At 32.4% G+C, this 19,327-nt stretch overlaps 1 protein-coding gene across 3 annotated transcripts in view; it reads right to left on the bottom strand.

Annotated features, from left to right (window-relative positions):
* Positions 1-19,327, bottom strand: part of LOC118181916 (metabotropic glutamate receptor 1-like) — a 574,264-nt gene that overhangs the window by 414,961 nt on the left and 139,976 nt on the right. For 2 of the 3 annotated variants that reach the window (XM_085815124.1, XM_035351151.2), the window contains exon 1: positions 1,127-1,428. The gene's annotated coding sequence lies outside the window, so the exon portion shown is untranslated. Of the gene's footprint in view, positions 1-1,126; positions 1,429-19,121; positions 19,197-19,327 lie in introns of those variants that run through there. The other variant, XM_085815122.1, reaches the window with a different exon arrangement.

Below are 19,327 nucleotides of genomic sequence, written 5' to 3'. Positions count from 1 at the left end.
AATTAATAATTATTTACTCGCAGTTCATTGGAAACTGTCTTAAGAAATCAATTTATAATCTCCATTTTTCACAGAACTGAATGCATAAATACTTTACAGCGTTATTTCAAATTTTTGATAACAGGTACAAATATAATAAATAATAATAAATTTACAGTTAAATAAATAATCGTAAATTTAAAGTGAGAAATTCTATGCATTAAAATATCGGTTTATCACTTCAGCTTCTTATAACAGTCAGAAACATTTACTAATTTTCAAGCTAATTCTATTTCTAATTTCAATTTTCCTCACATTTACGTTATGAACATCAAAATGTAAAAATTTATACTTTTTTTAATTTGTAAAGGGATAAATGCATAAAATTTAAATAAAAATTCTACAGGTAATTTTCAAATAAACGTTGATTCGAGTAACAATTTTAAAAAAGCATTTGTTTCTAAATTAGAATCAAATAAACTATTGCCCTTACCTGCTTAATTATTAATGCAGCAGATTTCTTTCTGCAGTTGAAACAGCTTTATTAGAACTATTCTAAAAGTTATTTATTTTTAACATATAAATGACTGAAAATTTTGAATGTTTGCTGTTAAATACATAATTTTGAAGAAACAGTATTTTTAAATTTAGGGACATTTTCCAGTTTCTTTAAGCTGTCACCTAGCATATTATTTTCTGACTATTACAAAAAGTTTAGAACATTCTAATTTTACAGAAAGCGAAATACAAGCACATTCTTTAGGATGTTCTAAGATGATAAATCATATTCTTCTTATCACCTCATAATCTAACACTTGTTGATTTTTCCTTGTCAATAGAAACGATATAATCGCTTCTCCGTAGGGTTCAGGTGTATTACAATAGCATGAATAAATGAATTGCATGAATAAAATGCCGTAATAGAGTTGTGCTTTGCAGTAAATAAATGCTATAAATTTTATGTGCTGTAGTAACGGATGATTTAAATGCTATTAATTCAGAATAATGTTTGCGAAATTTCGTTTTGGAACGTATTTTCATACGTTTATTAAGTCACTTGTTGATTTGTTTCTATTTCATGTGAAATACATTTTTCAGAATTTTATATAATTTAGGACGTTATATAAATTATAATTATATTGCTTACCTGGTATTAGCTAGGACATATTTTCGCACCCGTACTACAATTATCTTCTAGAGGAGAAATAAGTTAATAATGAAATTAATTTTTAAAATAAATTCATAAATTCTCAGATAAGATGGTTAATTTCCTCCTTGCTGTTTCATTGCCTTCCATTTTGTGTTACAATATCGCGATTAATCTCCGAAACGGAAATTCCATCGGCGAAAAATCTTCTCTTATCCCGGCCACAGCACCGGCACAGGTGCCGCATGCGATAGTTTCGTTTTCCCATCGCTGGGAATGGTATTGTCTCCCGTCCTCTCCGCTTCGTGTTTTCTTCCTGTTATCGATCTTTCACGGTGATCCCCACCACTGCCCGTGAATCTCTTATACGCTCCTCCCCTTACCCAAGAGCAGAAGCAGATACCACCACTGACTATCGCCATGCACAAGCGAAGGAGAGGGGCTGTGGAGAGATATTCACATGCGAAGGGGTGGAGAAGTGATGCACTACCTGGGGTGCGGACGGTTGTGCTGACGTTTTGATTTTTACCACCTCTTTGGAGACGGCGTCGAAAGCATTGAACAGGTATACCAAATATTTGGGGATTAAACCGAACACAAACGGGGTTTGTTGACCGGTATAATGGGAATCGTCCCACAAGCTTGTGGAGCTCTCTTTTATTTGGAATTGTTGCTTCGCTGAGATTTTTAATCAAATTTTCCTCAGATGTGATGAAAGCACTGATGCAGTTTTAAATTCTATGTAACTTTATATGCTATGTGCATCTCTTTACCATTTACATTATGTAACCAGAAGAAATTAAGCCTAGTTAAAATGCAATCTAGAATGAAATAAATTGTAATTAAGCATTCTACTCAAAAAATGCAAAGTGAAAAAAGCACTTTTAGTTACTGTAGGACAACCTCCACGAATATTATGTTTAGTTCGAGTTCGACTGCAAGTCCAATACTTACAGTATGGATTCAAATCCTCTCTAAGGCTTATGCGGCAGATAATGGGCTACTGACGATAACGGAGCTGCTTCAGCTGCGTGGAAAAACACAGCTTTAACTAGTAAAAAAGACTAGTGAGTAGAAACAATACCTGGTGATGAAAGACTTGGTGAATCTCTACCTTCCGTATAAGGCTTGGCATCTTCCGCTCTATTCCATACAGGTGTAACATCGATCTCTTCTGTACGACCTGCGTTGCCTACAAATTAATTTGGGTGTCGAGATGGTTGATATTTCTGCGCTAATCCTAAAAGGAACCAATGAAATATGTTAATTGAAATGTAGCTAGCACATTCTTTGCGTGTGAATTGACACACTCTCTCAGTAGATGACCTACCGGCCGTATCTATAACAAGCGCCACACCCCGTATTTGTTTTCGGTTATAAATATAAATCACGGGTACACTTACTGACAATAAATCATCAGCCTAATTATGGTAATACTGCTATGGTGCAAACGGTCAAACGACAGCATTTCGATGTCGTCATCAGAAAGAAATAATTGAACGGAATGTGAGAAGAGCAACACCCGTGATGGTGTTCCGTCTCCTAACTTTGAATTGTGCTCGCGATCTTTTAAAAATAAATACAAATTTCTGGCCATTTTAAACACATCAAGACAGGGTTTGACTAAATGAAATGCAGGTATGGGTGGTAGTGTTGTTTTTTTTTTATCTGATTATAGTAGTGAAATGATGAGGTTTGACAAATGTGAAACAGGAATGCCTGTCAGTTATGATTGATCCTTTTGAGGATTACATCAGTGCATTCCTCTGGTTATGTTGTATAATTTAATATAATAATCTGTTAATGTAATAAAAGTAGATATGCATAATTTATTCATACTCATATATTTATATATTTACGGACTGCTGCTTTTCGTGCAGTTTAGTTCAGTAACGTTATCACTTTCTTTTATTTTGATCACGATTCAAGGGTCGCTGGTCACCATCTGAGTGGTAGGTCACCTGTTGCGACAATACTGAAACATCTTCTACGAAATCAAATGAATCCTTTTAGGTTTCAATTTCTGTCTCAAACGTTTTTTAAAAATTGACCCGATATTACGAATTTGGCAAGCAGGAACGGATATTCTACACCCTCTCATTATGCTAAAGTATTTTACAATAAATATCTTCTCTGAACTTTCTCAAAACATCACGTTAGTTATCTGGTACAAGAGCAGTTGATTACGCGAACCAGTATCCCCTTCGTATATGAAACTAATACTGGTTCATCCGAAATAAATATACAAGCGTTTGAACATTTGCGAAATACAATTATGGTGTACCTTTAAACAGATATTGACCAGATTTCATCCAAATTAATTGCTGTTTGTATTGGCCTATTGCTGTTTCGTTTTCTCTCAATGTAATATAATTTTCCAGATAAGATATTCTTTATTAAGATAATGAATTACAAAGAATACTTTCTCAAACTTTAATAAACCTATTTTTGTTTTTAAAGTACAGGCCTTACAAATCATGCGAAATAAAACGGTTGAGTAAAAGTATCAATAAAAGATTTTTCCCGAAAAGTTTCATGTGAATAATAAATTGCTTTTAAGGGGGATCACATCAAAATCTAAGCCTCCATTTCCTTTTTAGTAATTTAAATGCAGTTTTTAAATCAAAATCTGTTTAGCCTGATAGCTGTTTGACAAAAGCGAATCAAATATAGTCAAATGGATGCAACAGATTTAGATAAATAAATTACATAAGCAATAGCTAAAATTTATTTATTTACATTGAATGGATTACTAATTAAACATAAATGTAATCTCAAATTGCAACATGCAGATTTACTAAAGAGCTGAAAACTTAAATCTGTTATTAATTCCATCTGACAATTGAATGCCGAGAATGTTTCGAAGTTTCAGTGACCAAATCATCAGGTTCTAATGACAACGCAGATGAAACGATGACAAAGTGTACTTACGTTAATACGGGCTAAAGGCAATGCGCTTGACGCATCATATATAAATTATAGTTGAACATTCACCCTGTTTATCTTCATTCTTACCCTCATTTTCACATCTATTAGCCTACATAGCCTTCAGGATAGAGCTTAAAATTCTGAAGTGGAAGTGAAAAGAGATAAAATAAAGATAATAATTATAAATTCATAATAAACTTCCCAACGTCGAGCATAAAATTTCACATAATCTATGGAACAATTATGACGTGTAAGTAACTTAAAGATATTTTCAAAAAGAAGGCACGGTAAATCATATATATGGTGAATAAATGTCAAGAATAAAAAAAATCTATGATGCCCGCTTAGTTTCAAGTAACTTCCGACCCCTTCTTTGCTATGATTGAACAGATCGAACATCATTTTTAGAAGAAAGTTTTATGCAGAATGAGTAATGCTTAAATACAAGTACTACTTATAAACAAAAGTACCTTGTTCTGGAGTCAAACACGGAGATTTCGTGGCCGGAACAATATGCCAATCAGTACATCACAAAGAAAGGCAGGCTTGGAGGATATAGCGGTTAGCGTAGGCTGAACGCTAGCCTTAAATAAAGGTTTGTGTGAGCATGAGGCATAGCTGTATCTGTATCTCCTTTCACTGGTGAATATCAGTCTGCCCTCTGTGGTGCAATCTGGGTAAATATATCGGAATAGGACGGTGAAATGATCAATAGTTTCGGCCAATCCTTAATAAATGCCATCGAGCAAATATCTGAGTAAGCGTAAAACATAAACACACTTTTATTTTCTTACATTTTTCCGTAACAATCCCCAAACTCTTGAAGGTTAAGGAACAAATACTAGCACTGGAATAAAGGCAGTGAAGTGACGGAGAGAAGGTAAGCTTAATTACCGAAAGCACGCAATATCACATCTGCAATCGTTTTGGTGGATAAATATGCATATAATTAGTACGACAGAAAATACGTTTTCTGTATATTTTCAGTTATTTCTTAACATTCATAACTGATTGTTTTATGAAAACTTCTGATTCGGTTCCATATTTATCATATCTAAGCAAGCGCATGGTTTGCACATTACAGAACCTGAAGCCTTCCTTAATTAGAATATATTCAATATCTTGCACGTGCTCAAATTAAGGAAAAAAATTCAAAATTTGAAAAAATAGCTTTAAAAAATGTAAACTGTGTCTAACCTAATTTTGGCTTTTAATGAAAGTCAAAAAGTTTTAAATGCTTTATTCCGGTTACACTCCTTTCAGGTTTTGTAATGAGGACACCCGTCGTTAGATTTCTAAAGTATTAAGTCGGCGATTGTGCCGTGTCTTTGAAATCTGAATGAGACCGTCTTTCAAAGATAATGCTTTCAGCATTACTTGGGAGGCTGACTGCATAATGCACGTGCTGTCCTCACATTTTTCGGTACAAGATAGAGGCTGTTGTAGTGTTGCCATGTCCACCACATTCTCCAAATCTCTCACTAACTGGGAGCATCTGATCATGGGCTGCAGAAAGACTGGCACAGCACCACACGCCAGACATTACGGTTAATTAAATCTCATGAGTCATAGAATGGAGTATCCGTGTGTGTGATCTATGCTCATTGCGACTCGATGACTAGCCAGAATATAATCGATGTTGCTGCCAGACTTGACAGCTCTGTGATCTGAATTCTGTACTGCAAGCCACGGTCCGGTGTAAATTTATTTATGTCTTCTTCAAGCCATATTACATAGGTACAATAAATAAGTGTTTGTTGTCTGCTTTCCTTCCTATTTTAGCAATTGTAATGGTCAGCAATATACTTACAGGCTTCGCTCTTCGCGTAGAAGAGAATACATGTAACAGAATTTTAAGCAAAGCATGTTCTCCATTGCATTATCTTAGTTAATTACATAAAAGCAACTGAGTACAAAATATGTGTATAAAATTAACAAAACATACTGAATTTTACTTCGCCAATGAAATAAAGCAATCGGGATAATTGGTGCTCCCAATATCTGTATACAAACTTTAAAAGATTTTAAAATAATATTGACTTCTGCTGAGATTTTTTGAAATTTTTGTTTAATCTTAACTTTAGACAGACTTTCCTGCACTGAATTCAAAAACTAAACTAGTATATAGCTGGTTTCTAATATCTACTTTTTAATAGATTATTTAAACATGTTTTGAAGACATATTTTAATACAGTCTGTGAACAACTGGAATTTTTTTCTATTTATTTATTTTTCTGAAAAATGTGAAAAGATACAAAAACATTTAAAAAGAATCTTTTCTTCAATATAAATATTTGAGAAGGAATTATATCCAGACGTGTTTTAGAAACGCAGCAAAAATTGAAGCTTCTAGCATAATATTTTCCATAAGTTAATTTTTATCAAGTAAATTCTTTCGTCAGGTCTGACTTTCATCGTGGTTATCACGTTTCAGATAATTATTGTAAAGGTGATGGTACAAAACACAAAACAAATAAGCTTCCGATATAAACTGATATTAAAGTTTTATTTAAGTAAGTTGCTTTGACAATTTAACAATGATTGCGTACAAAATTGATACCATACATTTCACCAATTACATTTAAGCATATAATCATTCAAGGGAGATTGCAGAATCTAAGCTGCCAGTTTTTCAGCTGTTGAATAACATTAGCTTTCTGACAATTTTGAAATCAGGAGTTTCCTTTAATTTTGTTATTCATCCAACATTAATTTAAAATATTTTATTTCAATAATCTTAATAACTGACTTGGAATCAAAAAAATCTTAAAGTTCGTACCCTGAAAAAGGAGTATAATTTGTTCAACAAAATTGTACTCCCTTTTCAGGGTACAAATTGTGGGATAATTAAATTACTCAAAACATTAATGTAACACGTAGCACATAAACATTAACGCTAGAGATTAAAATTAGAAAAAGAGTTAAAAACGTAGAGTTTAAATTTCATTATATATTAAAGAGCGAGAAACTAAAACAAAACTTAATTAAAAGGCTTGAGGCAAATAAAATAATTTTGTAATGTAAGAAAATGAAGAAATATTTTTACTCAAAGAGCAAACTTCAAGATTTTTCTGGTTCCAAGTCAGTTATTAATATTATTGAAATAAAATATTTTAAATTAATGTTGGATGAAAAACAAATTATTATTACCTGAACTATTTTCCTCCTTTATTGTTAGCATTCATAGAATTTTCTAACTTCGATAAAATTTCGATGTTTCTGTAATCAGGTGACAATAATATTCTAAATTTTATCCTTGAAATATCCTTTTAAATCAGAGTTTTTTAAATTGTTGGTCGCGACCCCAATGGGGATTGCTAGACCTGCAGCAAGGGGTCGCCAAAAATTTTAGCAGTTTTGATATTTCTTTAAATTATTACAATAATTTTACAGTTGCCGAATATTTTTAAACAATGTAGCTGAAAATAAATAAAAATAAAACAATACAGGAAAACGTTTCGACACATTCTTTTTATAATATAAAAGTTCATTTTACTTACTTTGCACGTGACACTGTCATTTCGTCTGTTACTTATTTAAAATTTTCACATTGTTCTATGTCTTAAAATTAGAAATTAAAGTCAATGACCTAAAACTGCAATAGTATGTTATAGTACACGTGAAAAAATTGAGAGTTTCACTCACGCGTGTGTCGGATTTGAGCAATGCTTATGGGGGTCCCACAAAATTGTCGTAAATATTTATGGGGTCCTGGAGTCGCGAAACAAATCTCAGTGATAAAAAGGGGTAGCGACTGAAAAAAGTTTAAGAAACCCTGTTTTAAATCTCAAAAAGGAAAAATTTTATACTTAATCGTTTTCTTATCTTTTTCTTTAAACATATTACGCATTCGTTTTTTGGAAAATTTTAAATTGATTATATTGTTGTTCCGTTTCACTTTTTTTTTTCGTATTTCAATTTACTCTACCTGTCTTTTATCAATCTGTAACGTAATTTTTGCCTCTTTACAACCTGTCTTCGTAGTGTAATTGGCAAAACATCAGTCTAACAGTCAGAAGTACCGGATTTCGAATCCCAGCGACTACATTGCCCACTTTCATGTTTTCCCTTTCGAAAAACATGATGACTCTACAGTGGTGCCTAAACTAAAATATAGTGGACTTCACCACCAGACTTTAGTGATTGGGCCCTCATCTCTCCAGTCGTCCTTTTAAGTGTGGGGGCGGGAAAGATTTAAGCTATTTTTCTCTCCTTACAACGTCTTCGTGGTCTAACTGAAAGCATGTCTTAAGTCCCTTACACATATGCTTCCGCTACGCGCGACTGGACGTCGAAAGGGACATTTCTCAGAAAAAGCACATTTCTACGAAACCTATCTAGCTAGGCTACCATTTTCACTTACTAAACAGATTTGAACGCCAAACAGTAATCAGTTATCGCTCAGATTGGGATCGTGCGATCTATCAGAAGCAGAACTTTCATCTGATTTGTTGATTTTTACCCGGGACAGAGCTGCAGACTGAACATTTTCGGCGAAGTTTCAAAATATGCCGCGTAGCCAGGATATCGTTTCTGTGGCTAGGCGGGACTTCGCTTCCAGCGGAGCTGTTTTTTCTAGGAATCCTCCCGTTTAAACCAATGCTACCAGAATCTCGTTTCTCAGCAAAGTCCCGTCTAGCGGAGACCGACACTAGATGTGATAAACCCTTTGCCAGCAATCGGAAGGTCCGGAATTCGAATCTCCAGGAAAGCACTGCATATTTTTCAACCTTTCTGCTTTGAAAAACCTATTTGCTACACAAACGCATCTTAAATTATATTTCGATTTTAACTGGCACTGTTATGCAAGTACTAAATCATTTTTATATAAACCTTTTATCAATAAAATGTGTACGAATCAATTTCACATAGATACAAAAATTTTAGGTATATATATATTGAAACCGGAGTACATGTTTTAAATCATTTAATCGTCATTATTCCTAGTAAGTAGCAATTTATGAGAAAATACTTCTCTGAGAAATAACTGAATTTTCCATAATTCAAAAACCTCTGGAATACGTTGTGTGAAATTCTAGTGGTATTTTAACGCTCCCACGCATTTAAAAAAATTTTCCATTGTCACTGCAAATAAGAAACAAAAGATTCATTCCCCGAGTTCACATAGTAAATAAAATTGTTTCGGCTATTTAACTGTTATGTAAATGTGAATTCGAATCGATATGAACACACAGAATCCATTGTAAAATGTTTCAATGCTATAGAATGGGACAAAAATATATGTAGTTTTCTAATTTTATCTTATATTATAGGCGACATAGCAATAAATATTACAGACTGAATGCGTTCCTTCTGAATGTACTCTGTAAGCAACTTTCCTAAACTCTCAGGTTTAATTGTTTCCAAATTAAATTATTGGTCCAGCAGTCTTCTTTATTATTAGTAATAAAGTCCTTGAAATTTTTATTAAGATCTATGACCTAGGTAAATTTCAAAACTCTTCATTTATACTTTATTTATTAAGAATTTCGCCTTTTTGAGAGTAATAATACAGACCGTTGCATGAAGTCGACTTTATTTCAGTTGAAGTGCATTCAGAGATACAGTGCTATCGCCTTCTTCAGTTACAACTAAATAAAAGAAAAGGAATGAAACGAAAACAGAAAATAATGAGTTTGCAAGAATTTTCTTTGTGATGTTTGTCTTTTGCTTATTTGCAGTTGAGGAACGCGATAGTCTTCAATCTCTAAAAGCGCTTCTGCTGAAATAACATCTACGTCAGTCACGGCGTGTTTCTTACATTTAACATTACTTGGCGTGTAATTTTTTCCCATTTCATCTTATCTTGGCGTGTCGCTTATTCCTAATTTATTTATCGGTCTTAATTCTAAAAAAGCATTTAATTAAATTGGAAGAGCAATGATAAGAGAAACGGCTTTTGTATTGAAAGCAAGACAAAGTATTCTATGAATTTCAATTACGGGTACTGTACCTGCTTTTTCTCATAAAGGAAAGCCGTTGTACGTTATTTAGGCATTTTAACTCTTATAGCAAATACTCTAGCTTTTGTAGTTAATTCCTAGAATACATAGCAATCTACATATAGTTTATAGTTTTCTGAAATGAGAAAAATACTTTTGTTCTAATGTATGTAAAAGAGCCTCTTGCAAACAATATTATACACTTTTTATTTATCAGAAATTCAGATATATAGGAAAATGCTGATATTGTTTCATTCATAAAGCAATTTTATCTCACATACAAAACATTTTCAAAATTTTTTAAAACTCTCAATTCTCTGCCATACAGCACATATTGACCCAGCAGTCTATCAATTACCAAAGTCCTCTGTTTACAATATATATGTTGCATATAGTAAACAGCCAGTAGATATTGTCTTCTTAACCGCGCAATAAGACTTTTCATTATAATTCAAAGTACCGTAAGACTTGATAAAATCCTAAATATCAGTCAATAGGTATCCAATGTACCTGATTTAAGAATTTAAATATTAATAGAATACATTTCTTGGAAACATCAAGATTAACGTATATTTCCCGATTTTCCAGTTTCTAAATTACGTTGATAAAAATGCTTTCTTAGAAACATGGAAATGTCACTGATTTGGGGCTCAGATTTGATATAGTTAAAATTATGTTTCTTGGTCTGAATGTACTTGATATCAGTTTATCATACCGAAATAAATATTACAGAATATTTACATAATACCAGTAAAACGTTTCCTTTTGTGATGATTCATTTTTATGGATATTTACTTGGCATATTTTAATCGATATATAAGTTAAGATTATAAATATAAAATAAATGCATTTTTCAAACAATTTTTATTGTTTCCTTTCTTCAATAAATCTATAAATTCTAAAACCGTCAAGATAATAGAACAGCTCGCAAAACAGCTTATGAGTTTACTTAATACCTTCTCCCTCACATAAAATAAGTCTTGTGATATAGTCTCTCAGTCTAATAGGGTTCAACATCCTGTGGCGAGGGAGAAGCTATTACCGGAAACATTTGCTAGCATCTATTGAAATAAGTGTTGCATCTTACGCGAAAACAGCAAAAAGGTATGGTAATAAAAATGGATAAACGAATTGATCCTTTAAGAGGATTAGGAGTAAAAATCATTCTACTATTTTTGGATAAGCTTAACGTTACATCTGGCGTTCTGTAGCATAAGAAATAAGTACTGATGGAAATATATGACTTTCTTCATCCATTAAAGGAATCTATTTCGTAATCCGAGAAAAATTTCGAGTTATGGGAATAGAGGATTATATGCAAATGAAATAAAGAGTTTCTGCATATTTAAAAGGACTTAATTTCTCTAAGCTTAAAATTAATTTGTAAATTATTTAAAAGCAATTTTCTTATATCCTTAGCTAGTGTAAGCAGATTTTATTGTTATAATTGTCTAAGAAATTAGTTTTAGAAACTTAAATATTTAACTGTGCTATAACTAAATACTTTTTCAGTGGGTAAATAAAAATAGTATTTTAAATTTGAGTTGCGTTATAAAAATTATTATTTTTATCAAAATATCTAATGAAATCAACATGAAACCCAAATTATTTCTATGAAATTATGAATTATAAAGTTTCTTATGAAACTTTAGAATTAAGAATCCATAAGTTTAAGAAATAATAGAATAAATTCTTAAAGTTATTAATTTTACTTTAATATTTATTTGAAATCAAGTCTCTGAATTACAAAAACTCCATGCAGTTTGCTGCCATACATCAGAAAACTCTTTGACTAAATGTTTCAACTAAGAATTAAAAACTGAAGGAAACACTACTTAGCTTATTCAAATTTGATTCGATGGAAATTGCTTTCTTCCTACAAACAAGCCGTTCACTCGACTTCAGATTGTTTTATTATTTTATCACTGAATGGTGACCAGTACATTCATTTTATCCATGCGAAACATTCAGGTTTAAATAAGAAATAATATAGTTTGGATGAAAATTGAAGTTCAAAATTTTTCGAATGAAAAATTTATTCTTTTATAATTTATCAAAGCTTTGTAACTGCATCATTAATACAAAAAAAAAACTGCATCAGTTTTCTACTTGATATACGGAAAAATACAAGTCTTAAACTTGTAAAAGAAAACACTGGAATAAAAACGTTGGCTAAACAAAAATAAGAATTGCATTTCAAATTATATTTACAGAAATATGACTTGTTTGAATCCCATTTCTTTCGATTCTCGTCCATTTCGAACCCCTGAGAAAGCATGGACGTTCGTAAGTGTATAGTGCCTTTACGGCATGTGAACTCTTGAATGATGTTAAAACTGAATATCTCCTCTTGTTGTTGTTGCTTGGGTAAGAAGGGTAAAAAACACTCGGACCTGTTCATATGGGACTGAACTATGTCATAGCAGGAGAAAAGGTTTGATCTTTTTTGGGTCGCCTCCTATGCACCCAGGATTATCTTCTGTGCAGCCCAGGTTTCTTGGTAATCGGATTCCTAACAAACCAACAAGTTTTGTGATTTCCGAAGAATGCATTACATTGCAAGTGGCCGGGCATTTGGAACAACAATAACAGATCTCAGAGGACTTTATGCAATGTTACATATCGTAAAGCTGCTTTCTTACTGGAATTATTTAAGACAGTGCTTCTTACACAGTGTTTCACTTAACCTAACTCACTTAGTTCTGAGAACTTACATCAACATAACATTCAAGAAAGTTACTTGAAGAAAGCGATACAAATTAACGCCTACAAAATTACAAAAATAGAATAAAAACCAACTCTCGCTTTCCGTTAATAATCTGGATAGTCAAGTGAGACAGCCCGACGTCGCGAAACGGTATCAGGACAAGTGTTGGTATTGTACAGCAACCACGAAGAATCACCCGAAATACCATATCAGTGATTCTCTGGATCATTTCTTTATTAATCTCTACACATGGTGATCCCGTTGATCTAAAAATACATGGGAAATCCCCCAGTTTTAAAAATACAAGGCATCTTGTATATTTGAGCATAAAAAACTTGTTGATGTGCATTTTACAAAATCAAAATTGTTTGAAAGTTTTTTTTATTTATTTATATTTTTTATTTCAATTGTTTTTTGCTCATTTATAAACTTTACTAGTTTTCATAATATCATATTATTTAGCGGTGTGTAAAACTTAAGCAACAGGTTTTCTTTTCACCATAACTCCATGAGTAATCATCTGAGATACATAAAATTCAGAAATGAGAGACAGCATTTTGTATTGAAATGATGAGGAAAGCATACTTGCGCAAAAATGAATACAATGCATACAGTATGGAATCAAATAAAAACAAGCTTTACTGCACTCATAGTATCGTTACACATGTTGTCTGTACATGAGGAAGAACAACAAGCATATGTTCCTTAGTATGGGATATGCCGTCCCCTTACTGCAATGGTTGCTTTGCACCGTCTGTCCTAAATTAGCACCAGATTATCCAACAGATCTTGAGGTAAGAGTGCCCATTCCTCAATCAGCATCTGTTTCAGTTGTTGGGTGTTCCCCGAAGCATGTAACAGTGCCGCAAGGCGCCTTCCCAAAGCACCCCACACATGTTCTAAGGGATTTAAATAAGGGGAGTATGCTGGCCAAGCCATTCGAGTGATATCTTCACTTTCCAATCGCTTCTGAACAGCAGGATTTCGGCGTGGCCGTGCATCCATAAAAACGAGGTCTGCTCCAATGGTACCTCGGAAGAGACGCACATGGGGAATAATCACCTCTTGACAATAGCGATCCCCGGTTACAGAACCTCTGTTGTTAACGTGGAGATCTGTCTGCCCGTTCAGCATAATGACTCCCCAGACGAGAACTCCAGAACCCCCGTAACTGTTTCTTTCCGTGATGTTACTGGGTTGAAACCGTGTCCCAACCTCTCTCCAAATCAACTGGCGTTGAGAATCGCTTGTGGCACTAAAACGACTCTCATCCGTAAGGACTGAAACGATTCTCATCCATTTGTCCGTTGTCATCGTTTTCGAAATTTTGTTTCAGGGTGTAAAGTTGGCCAAAAAGGCATTCTAAAGCGTTTTAAGTCCCTACTTGGCTCTTCCGCTTCGGACTCAATAACTATTTTATTAAAGATAATGATGATAGTAATGAGAATGATACAAGCGAAATCGTCCCGTTAAGCCAGTCAGTGCTTTTATAAGTAGTCAACTCAAAACAGTTACTGAAATATTTAGATGGTGAATGTTTTATGTCTATTTGGGAAAACGCTTCTGCATTATTTATGCAAAAATTATTAATAACTCTCCTGCTGCAAATAGCGAGAGCAAAAAGAGTTATACATATAGCGCTATGGCTCCAGCTAAAATGCATTGTCATTTGGAATGTGTTCATGGCGTTTTAAAGAATAAAATGTTAAAATTCTTCATTCAAAAGTGTGAATATCTCTCAAAATTACAAAGGTTTATGGTTTGAATTATGCAAACAGTAAGTAAAAGTTGTAAAAGTTACTGCGGCTTCTTAGTTAGTTATCAAATAGTTCATCTTACTCAAACGTACTTAATTGCGAAAATTCTTGTTAAAAATTCGATTCTGGAGATGGTTAGGTGTATTTTAGATGATGAAACAGCATTAGAAATAACTGTGATCCTATTTCAAATGACACGATAGATCAGCTCATCTAAGGTTTAAATGTTAATATAAAAAATTAACTTACTTTTCGCTTCGACATAGCTTTTTTTACAAATGAATGAATCTACCTATGTAGCTCTACTCGCAATATTAATTGAAATCATTAGGTATTAGCACAAAAACGCATTATTATTATTAGAGGATCTTCTGTTCTGCAGGTCTTTACCAACACATACTATTCGAATGAAAATATTCAGTCTTTTAAATTCTCTTTTTGAAGAGAACAAAAAACCAATTGAAAAGTGCATCGATACTGTACCGATGGAGCAAAAACTATGAGAGGTAAAATTAGTGGGTTATACTGGTTTTTAAAAATATCGCAAAAGACTGTTCTAGTAACTACTGCATGATACCTACGCGGGCACTTGCTACAACAAAACTGTCCCCTAGCTATCAAACTGCTCTTCAAGATGTTTTGCATGTTATTAACGTCAGAATATAACGGCCACTAAGTAATCACTTATTCAAAATGCTATATGAGAACAAGGAGAGTGGGCATACATCTCTTCTTCTACATAATAAAGTCAGATGGTTATTTCAAGGAATGATTCTAACCCGTATTTTTGAGCTAAGGGTGGAGGTCTATGCTTTTTTCTGAACACAATATCGAATTCAGAATTTGAATATTTGTTAGAAATTCGTTGCTTAAAATTGCCTCCTTTAACAATATTTTTATACAAATCAATAAACGCACTTTGACCATTCAGGACAAACAAGTAAATGTGTTATCTGCTCATAAAAACTTCGTGCTTAAAGAGATATAAATTTTGTTCGATTTTATGTGCGCTTCAAAGACGTTGATTGCTTCTCAACAGTCAAATCTCTTTAGAGTTTAGAAAATAAAGGGTCTGAGACAGGAGGAACATTGATTGAAAACAATATTCATTACCTGAAAGGTTTGAGTTTAGGATTTTCTAAATGACCAGCAGATTAAATGACAAAATGAATTACGGATTAAAATCCCCTTTTTAAACCCATTCCATCTTCGATGATGCCAGCAGAAGAATACGGAACTGTTATTGAAATGACATCTGATTCATCGTTGCAAGAAAAATTGAAATTAATGCCTTTAGTGGAACTCTGGTGTAGTTTAAAAGGCGAATATACTCAACTATCCCAAAAGGCCATTTTTACCATTTGCAACTGATATGCATAATCGAAACGGATTCCTTAGTTTACGTAAAAAGGAAATACCGAAAAGTTTAAGTAAACATAGATACTACAACATACGTGGTGCCGAACCGGCTATGAGAATTCATCTCTCATCCATAAAGTTTAATGTTAAGTATGTACAAAAAAAGCGCTACCATTTATCTCATTAAAATTTGAATTTAAAGTCATGTCTTAATACGTTATTTTAAGGAACTTTTGGTTAAATTTTAAATTACATCTGAAGGAAATAAATATCATTTAAAATATTTGTCATCATTTTTGCAAATAATCCATTTTAATCCTTCTATTTGAGCAAACTAGCAGCTCTACGATAAAAGAGGACATTTTTATCAAAAAGATTAAGAAATTCAGATCTAACGTAACTAAAAACAGTTTTCAACTCTAATTCGGTACATGTATTATATCATGCTATCATTTTATGGCAAGAGGCCTTCTTTTCCCACATAACTTTAAGACTTCTGGGGTATTAAGGGTTTCTTATTTTCATTCGACAGCAGCAAAAGAAGAGAGGATTCTTTTAACTTCCCATCCGCTTTTTGAATAGCGCTGAGATTTCCTTTTAAAGCATGCTCATTACCTACTCGATACTAATAGTTACTGAAGAAGTACTCATTATATGCAGTCGGATAGAAGCTTCTGACTTTTCTTGTCTGCACCATATCATGATCATGAATATGGCATAAGAAAAATCATTTCCCTAATGTAAAAAGAAACGAAAAACATAAAATTGGCATTCCTACATAAAAATACAATGCTTCTTTATTTCGTTAATGTTAAAATTGAGAATCCCATGAGTAATCTTCTTAATTTAAGGTATTTTCAAAAACTTCCTTTTTTAAATAAATGATACACTTTATTAATAAGAAAAATAAAACTCCCCAAAAAATGATCGGATGATTGAATAAGTTCATGTTTTCACTTTTTCTAAATTTCAAACAGATCTTTCATATGATATTTATTTTCCATAATTTCTTTAATAATTACGACAAAGACTTAAATATAAAGAAGATAACAGAAGCAAAGTTTCGAAACGTTACTTTTGGATTTTTGGTGCACTAATTTTTATATAAAGCAATATAAAGCAAATTATCTAAGAGTACTCAGAAAATTAAGCTTAGATTGATTTTTGCTGCATAAATTATATGAATAATTATCACCTAAACGTCTAATGATAGAATTAATGCATGAAGTTTATGTGATGAGTTAATAAGTATGCAATGAGTTAATAAAACAATATTCCGTCTAATCTCACTTCAAAGAACACGGATTCAAACGCTCCTAGATTTAACAAATTTTCCCCGTTTTTAAAGTTAAATTTAAATAATCGAAATTCGATCCACTTGCTAGCATGGAGATTATTGTGATGCAGCAGTTAGTCAATTCAAAAGATACTATTAAAGGGAAGAATAAGTTTAAGCACATGACAATTGTTTGATGCAATGCATTAATTCTGTTTAATAACACAAAAGACAAAATAAATAAGAATAAATTTCTAATAGGTTACGTGAACCCTAAACCGTAAAATAAACCTAAAGCGAGAAAAACAATGATCAAGAAACATTTTCTATCTGCCATAAATCATTGTTGTCTGCTGACGAATGGTGTCATGTCATATTCCGTAACAAAAACCAGTCGAAGTTTCTTTGACAGTTCATCGAAGTGAGAACCCAGAAGACCTCAGATAAACTGCAAAGAACCTCGTATCTTCAGTAGCATGGAAACATATAGAAACATATTATAAATATTTCCTGGGTATTTCCAGGTTATTTGAAGGCTGAGAATGACGATTAGGCTATAAAGGCCCTAAGAAACACCATTGTACGCATTGAAACTTCTCAGACATATCGTGGATATATCAGTTACCAAGATATATCGTGGATATGCCATCTCGTACTTCGCACATATGAAAAAAATGATTAAGTATTATCTTTTCTTTCGCTTTTGAGATATTTAATTACATTTTAATTTTATTTTTTTCATATGTTTATATATATGTGAAAGATAAAAAACATGCAAAAATAAAATATTTAAAAATAGCTTCTTAATTCCTCGTTTTTAATTAGGGTATTTTCTGTTTATTCTAAAAGAAGAAAGATTAATAACATTTCTGGACAGCGCCATTGCTAGATCAACCCATCTTGCATGGCTTGCGTAACGCTATGAAGTAGCTGAATTGGAACTTAATCTCAAAATTTCGAGAACTGAAACTTTTTTAACCTAAATCAAAACCTTCTTCTTGGTGAGCTTCCATACTAGATAACTGAGCAATTTAGCTTTTCTCTGTGTGCTACTTGGACGTAATTTCGCTGTGCACTCTTCCTATCGCCACAGTGTTAAAAATGTAAATGTTTTCGAAATAGGCACAAATAATGTGCCAAGTTGTTTGTGGCCGCAACCTGCTTAGTGAAATAAATCAAGATTTAATGTGCCTCGGCTGACAAGTTTCCTTTTCTATCTTCAGTATGGATTTCCGTTCTACGTTAAACAACGTTAATACGTTTCTACGTCTCAGTGTTCCGACATCAGGACTTCTAATATTTGCTTTCATTACACACACACATATATATATAACAAAAATATACAATAACACAGCAATGTGAAATAAATTTTGATTTAAATAAGAAATTGATCTATTGCATGCCTAAAAATGTTGAAACCTTAGCGATTATATCCAATTAGACTATTTACGGACGAAAATGTGCCTCATTATTTTTTATATAATTTGTTTTTGTTATTAATATTAAACCTAAGAACTTTGTAATCCCACTTTGTAGCTAAAAATAAAAATTTTACAGTTAGAAACGTTTTAAATGAGTGGGGGAAGGGTACAATACCGAACAAGAATTTTTTCGGCAAAAAAGCGAACTTTATTATAATATATTATAATACAAAAGTGCAACTTGAATAGTTATAATAAGCCCTTTCAAAAGTATATAAATCTTTAAATCGCATATCCGAAATTACTTAAAAAAAAGTCTCATCTCTTCGTCATGATATTAGAAATATATGTAAATTAAGAATTTAAATTTCGAAAATAAAATCATTCATGTATCGAAAATAAAATCTGATTTAAAATTTAAATTACTTGGTAGTAATATACAATTTAATATTGTTCAATTCTGATTTAAAGTTCAAATTACTTAGTAGATATAAGTAATTTAATATTGTTCACTTAATGAATAAATATTTTTATAAAACAAATGCTACAATTCATAGTAAATATATTTAAAGCTGTTCTGTGGGTAGATGAAAAAAATCACTTACATATAAGTCTTCACAAAAGTCTAAACCCTCCTATAAAAAATCAATGCCCTTTGTTGTCGAAGTTGCGTTCAAAATCTGCAAAATTTCAAAAACACAAAAATAAATATTCAGTCACTTAATTAGTCGAAACAGTAACTTCAATGATAAAGCTTATATTTTTATCGGATTTTCTAATTTTTATTGGAAAAGCCTTCTACAGGAAAGTC

This window comes from Stegodyphus dumicola, chromosome 1 (genome assembly GCF_044657685.1).
Source record: "Stegodyphus dumicola isolate Sdum_Otavi_A_Nest chromosome 1, ASM4465768v1".
Lineage (NCBI taxonomy): Eukaryota > Metazoa > Arthropoda > Arachnida > Araneae > Eresidae > Stegodyphus > Stegodyphus dumicola.
Note: the sequence above shows the minus strand (reverse complement) of the source record. Positions and strands in the feature narration are given on the sequence as shown.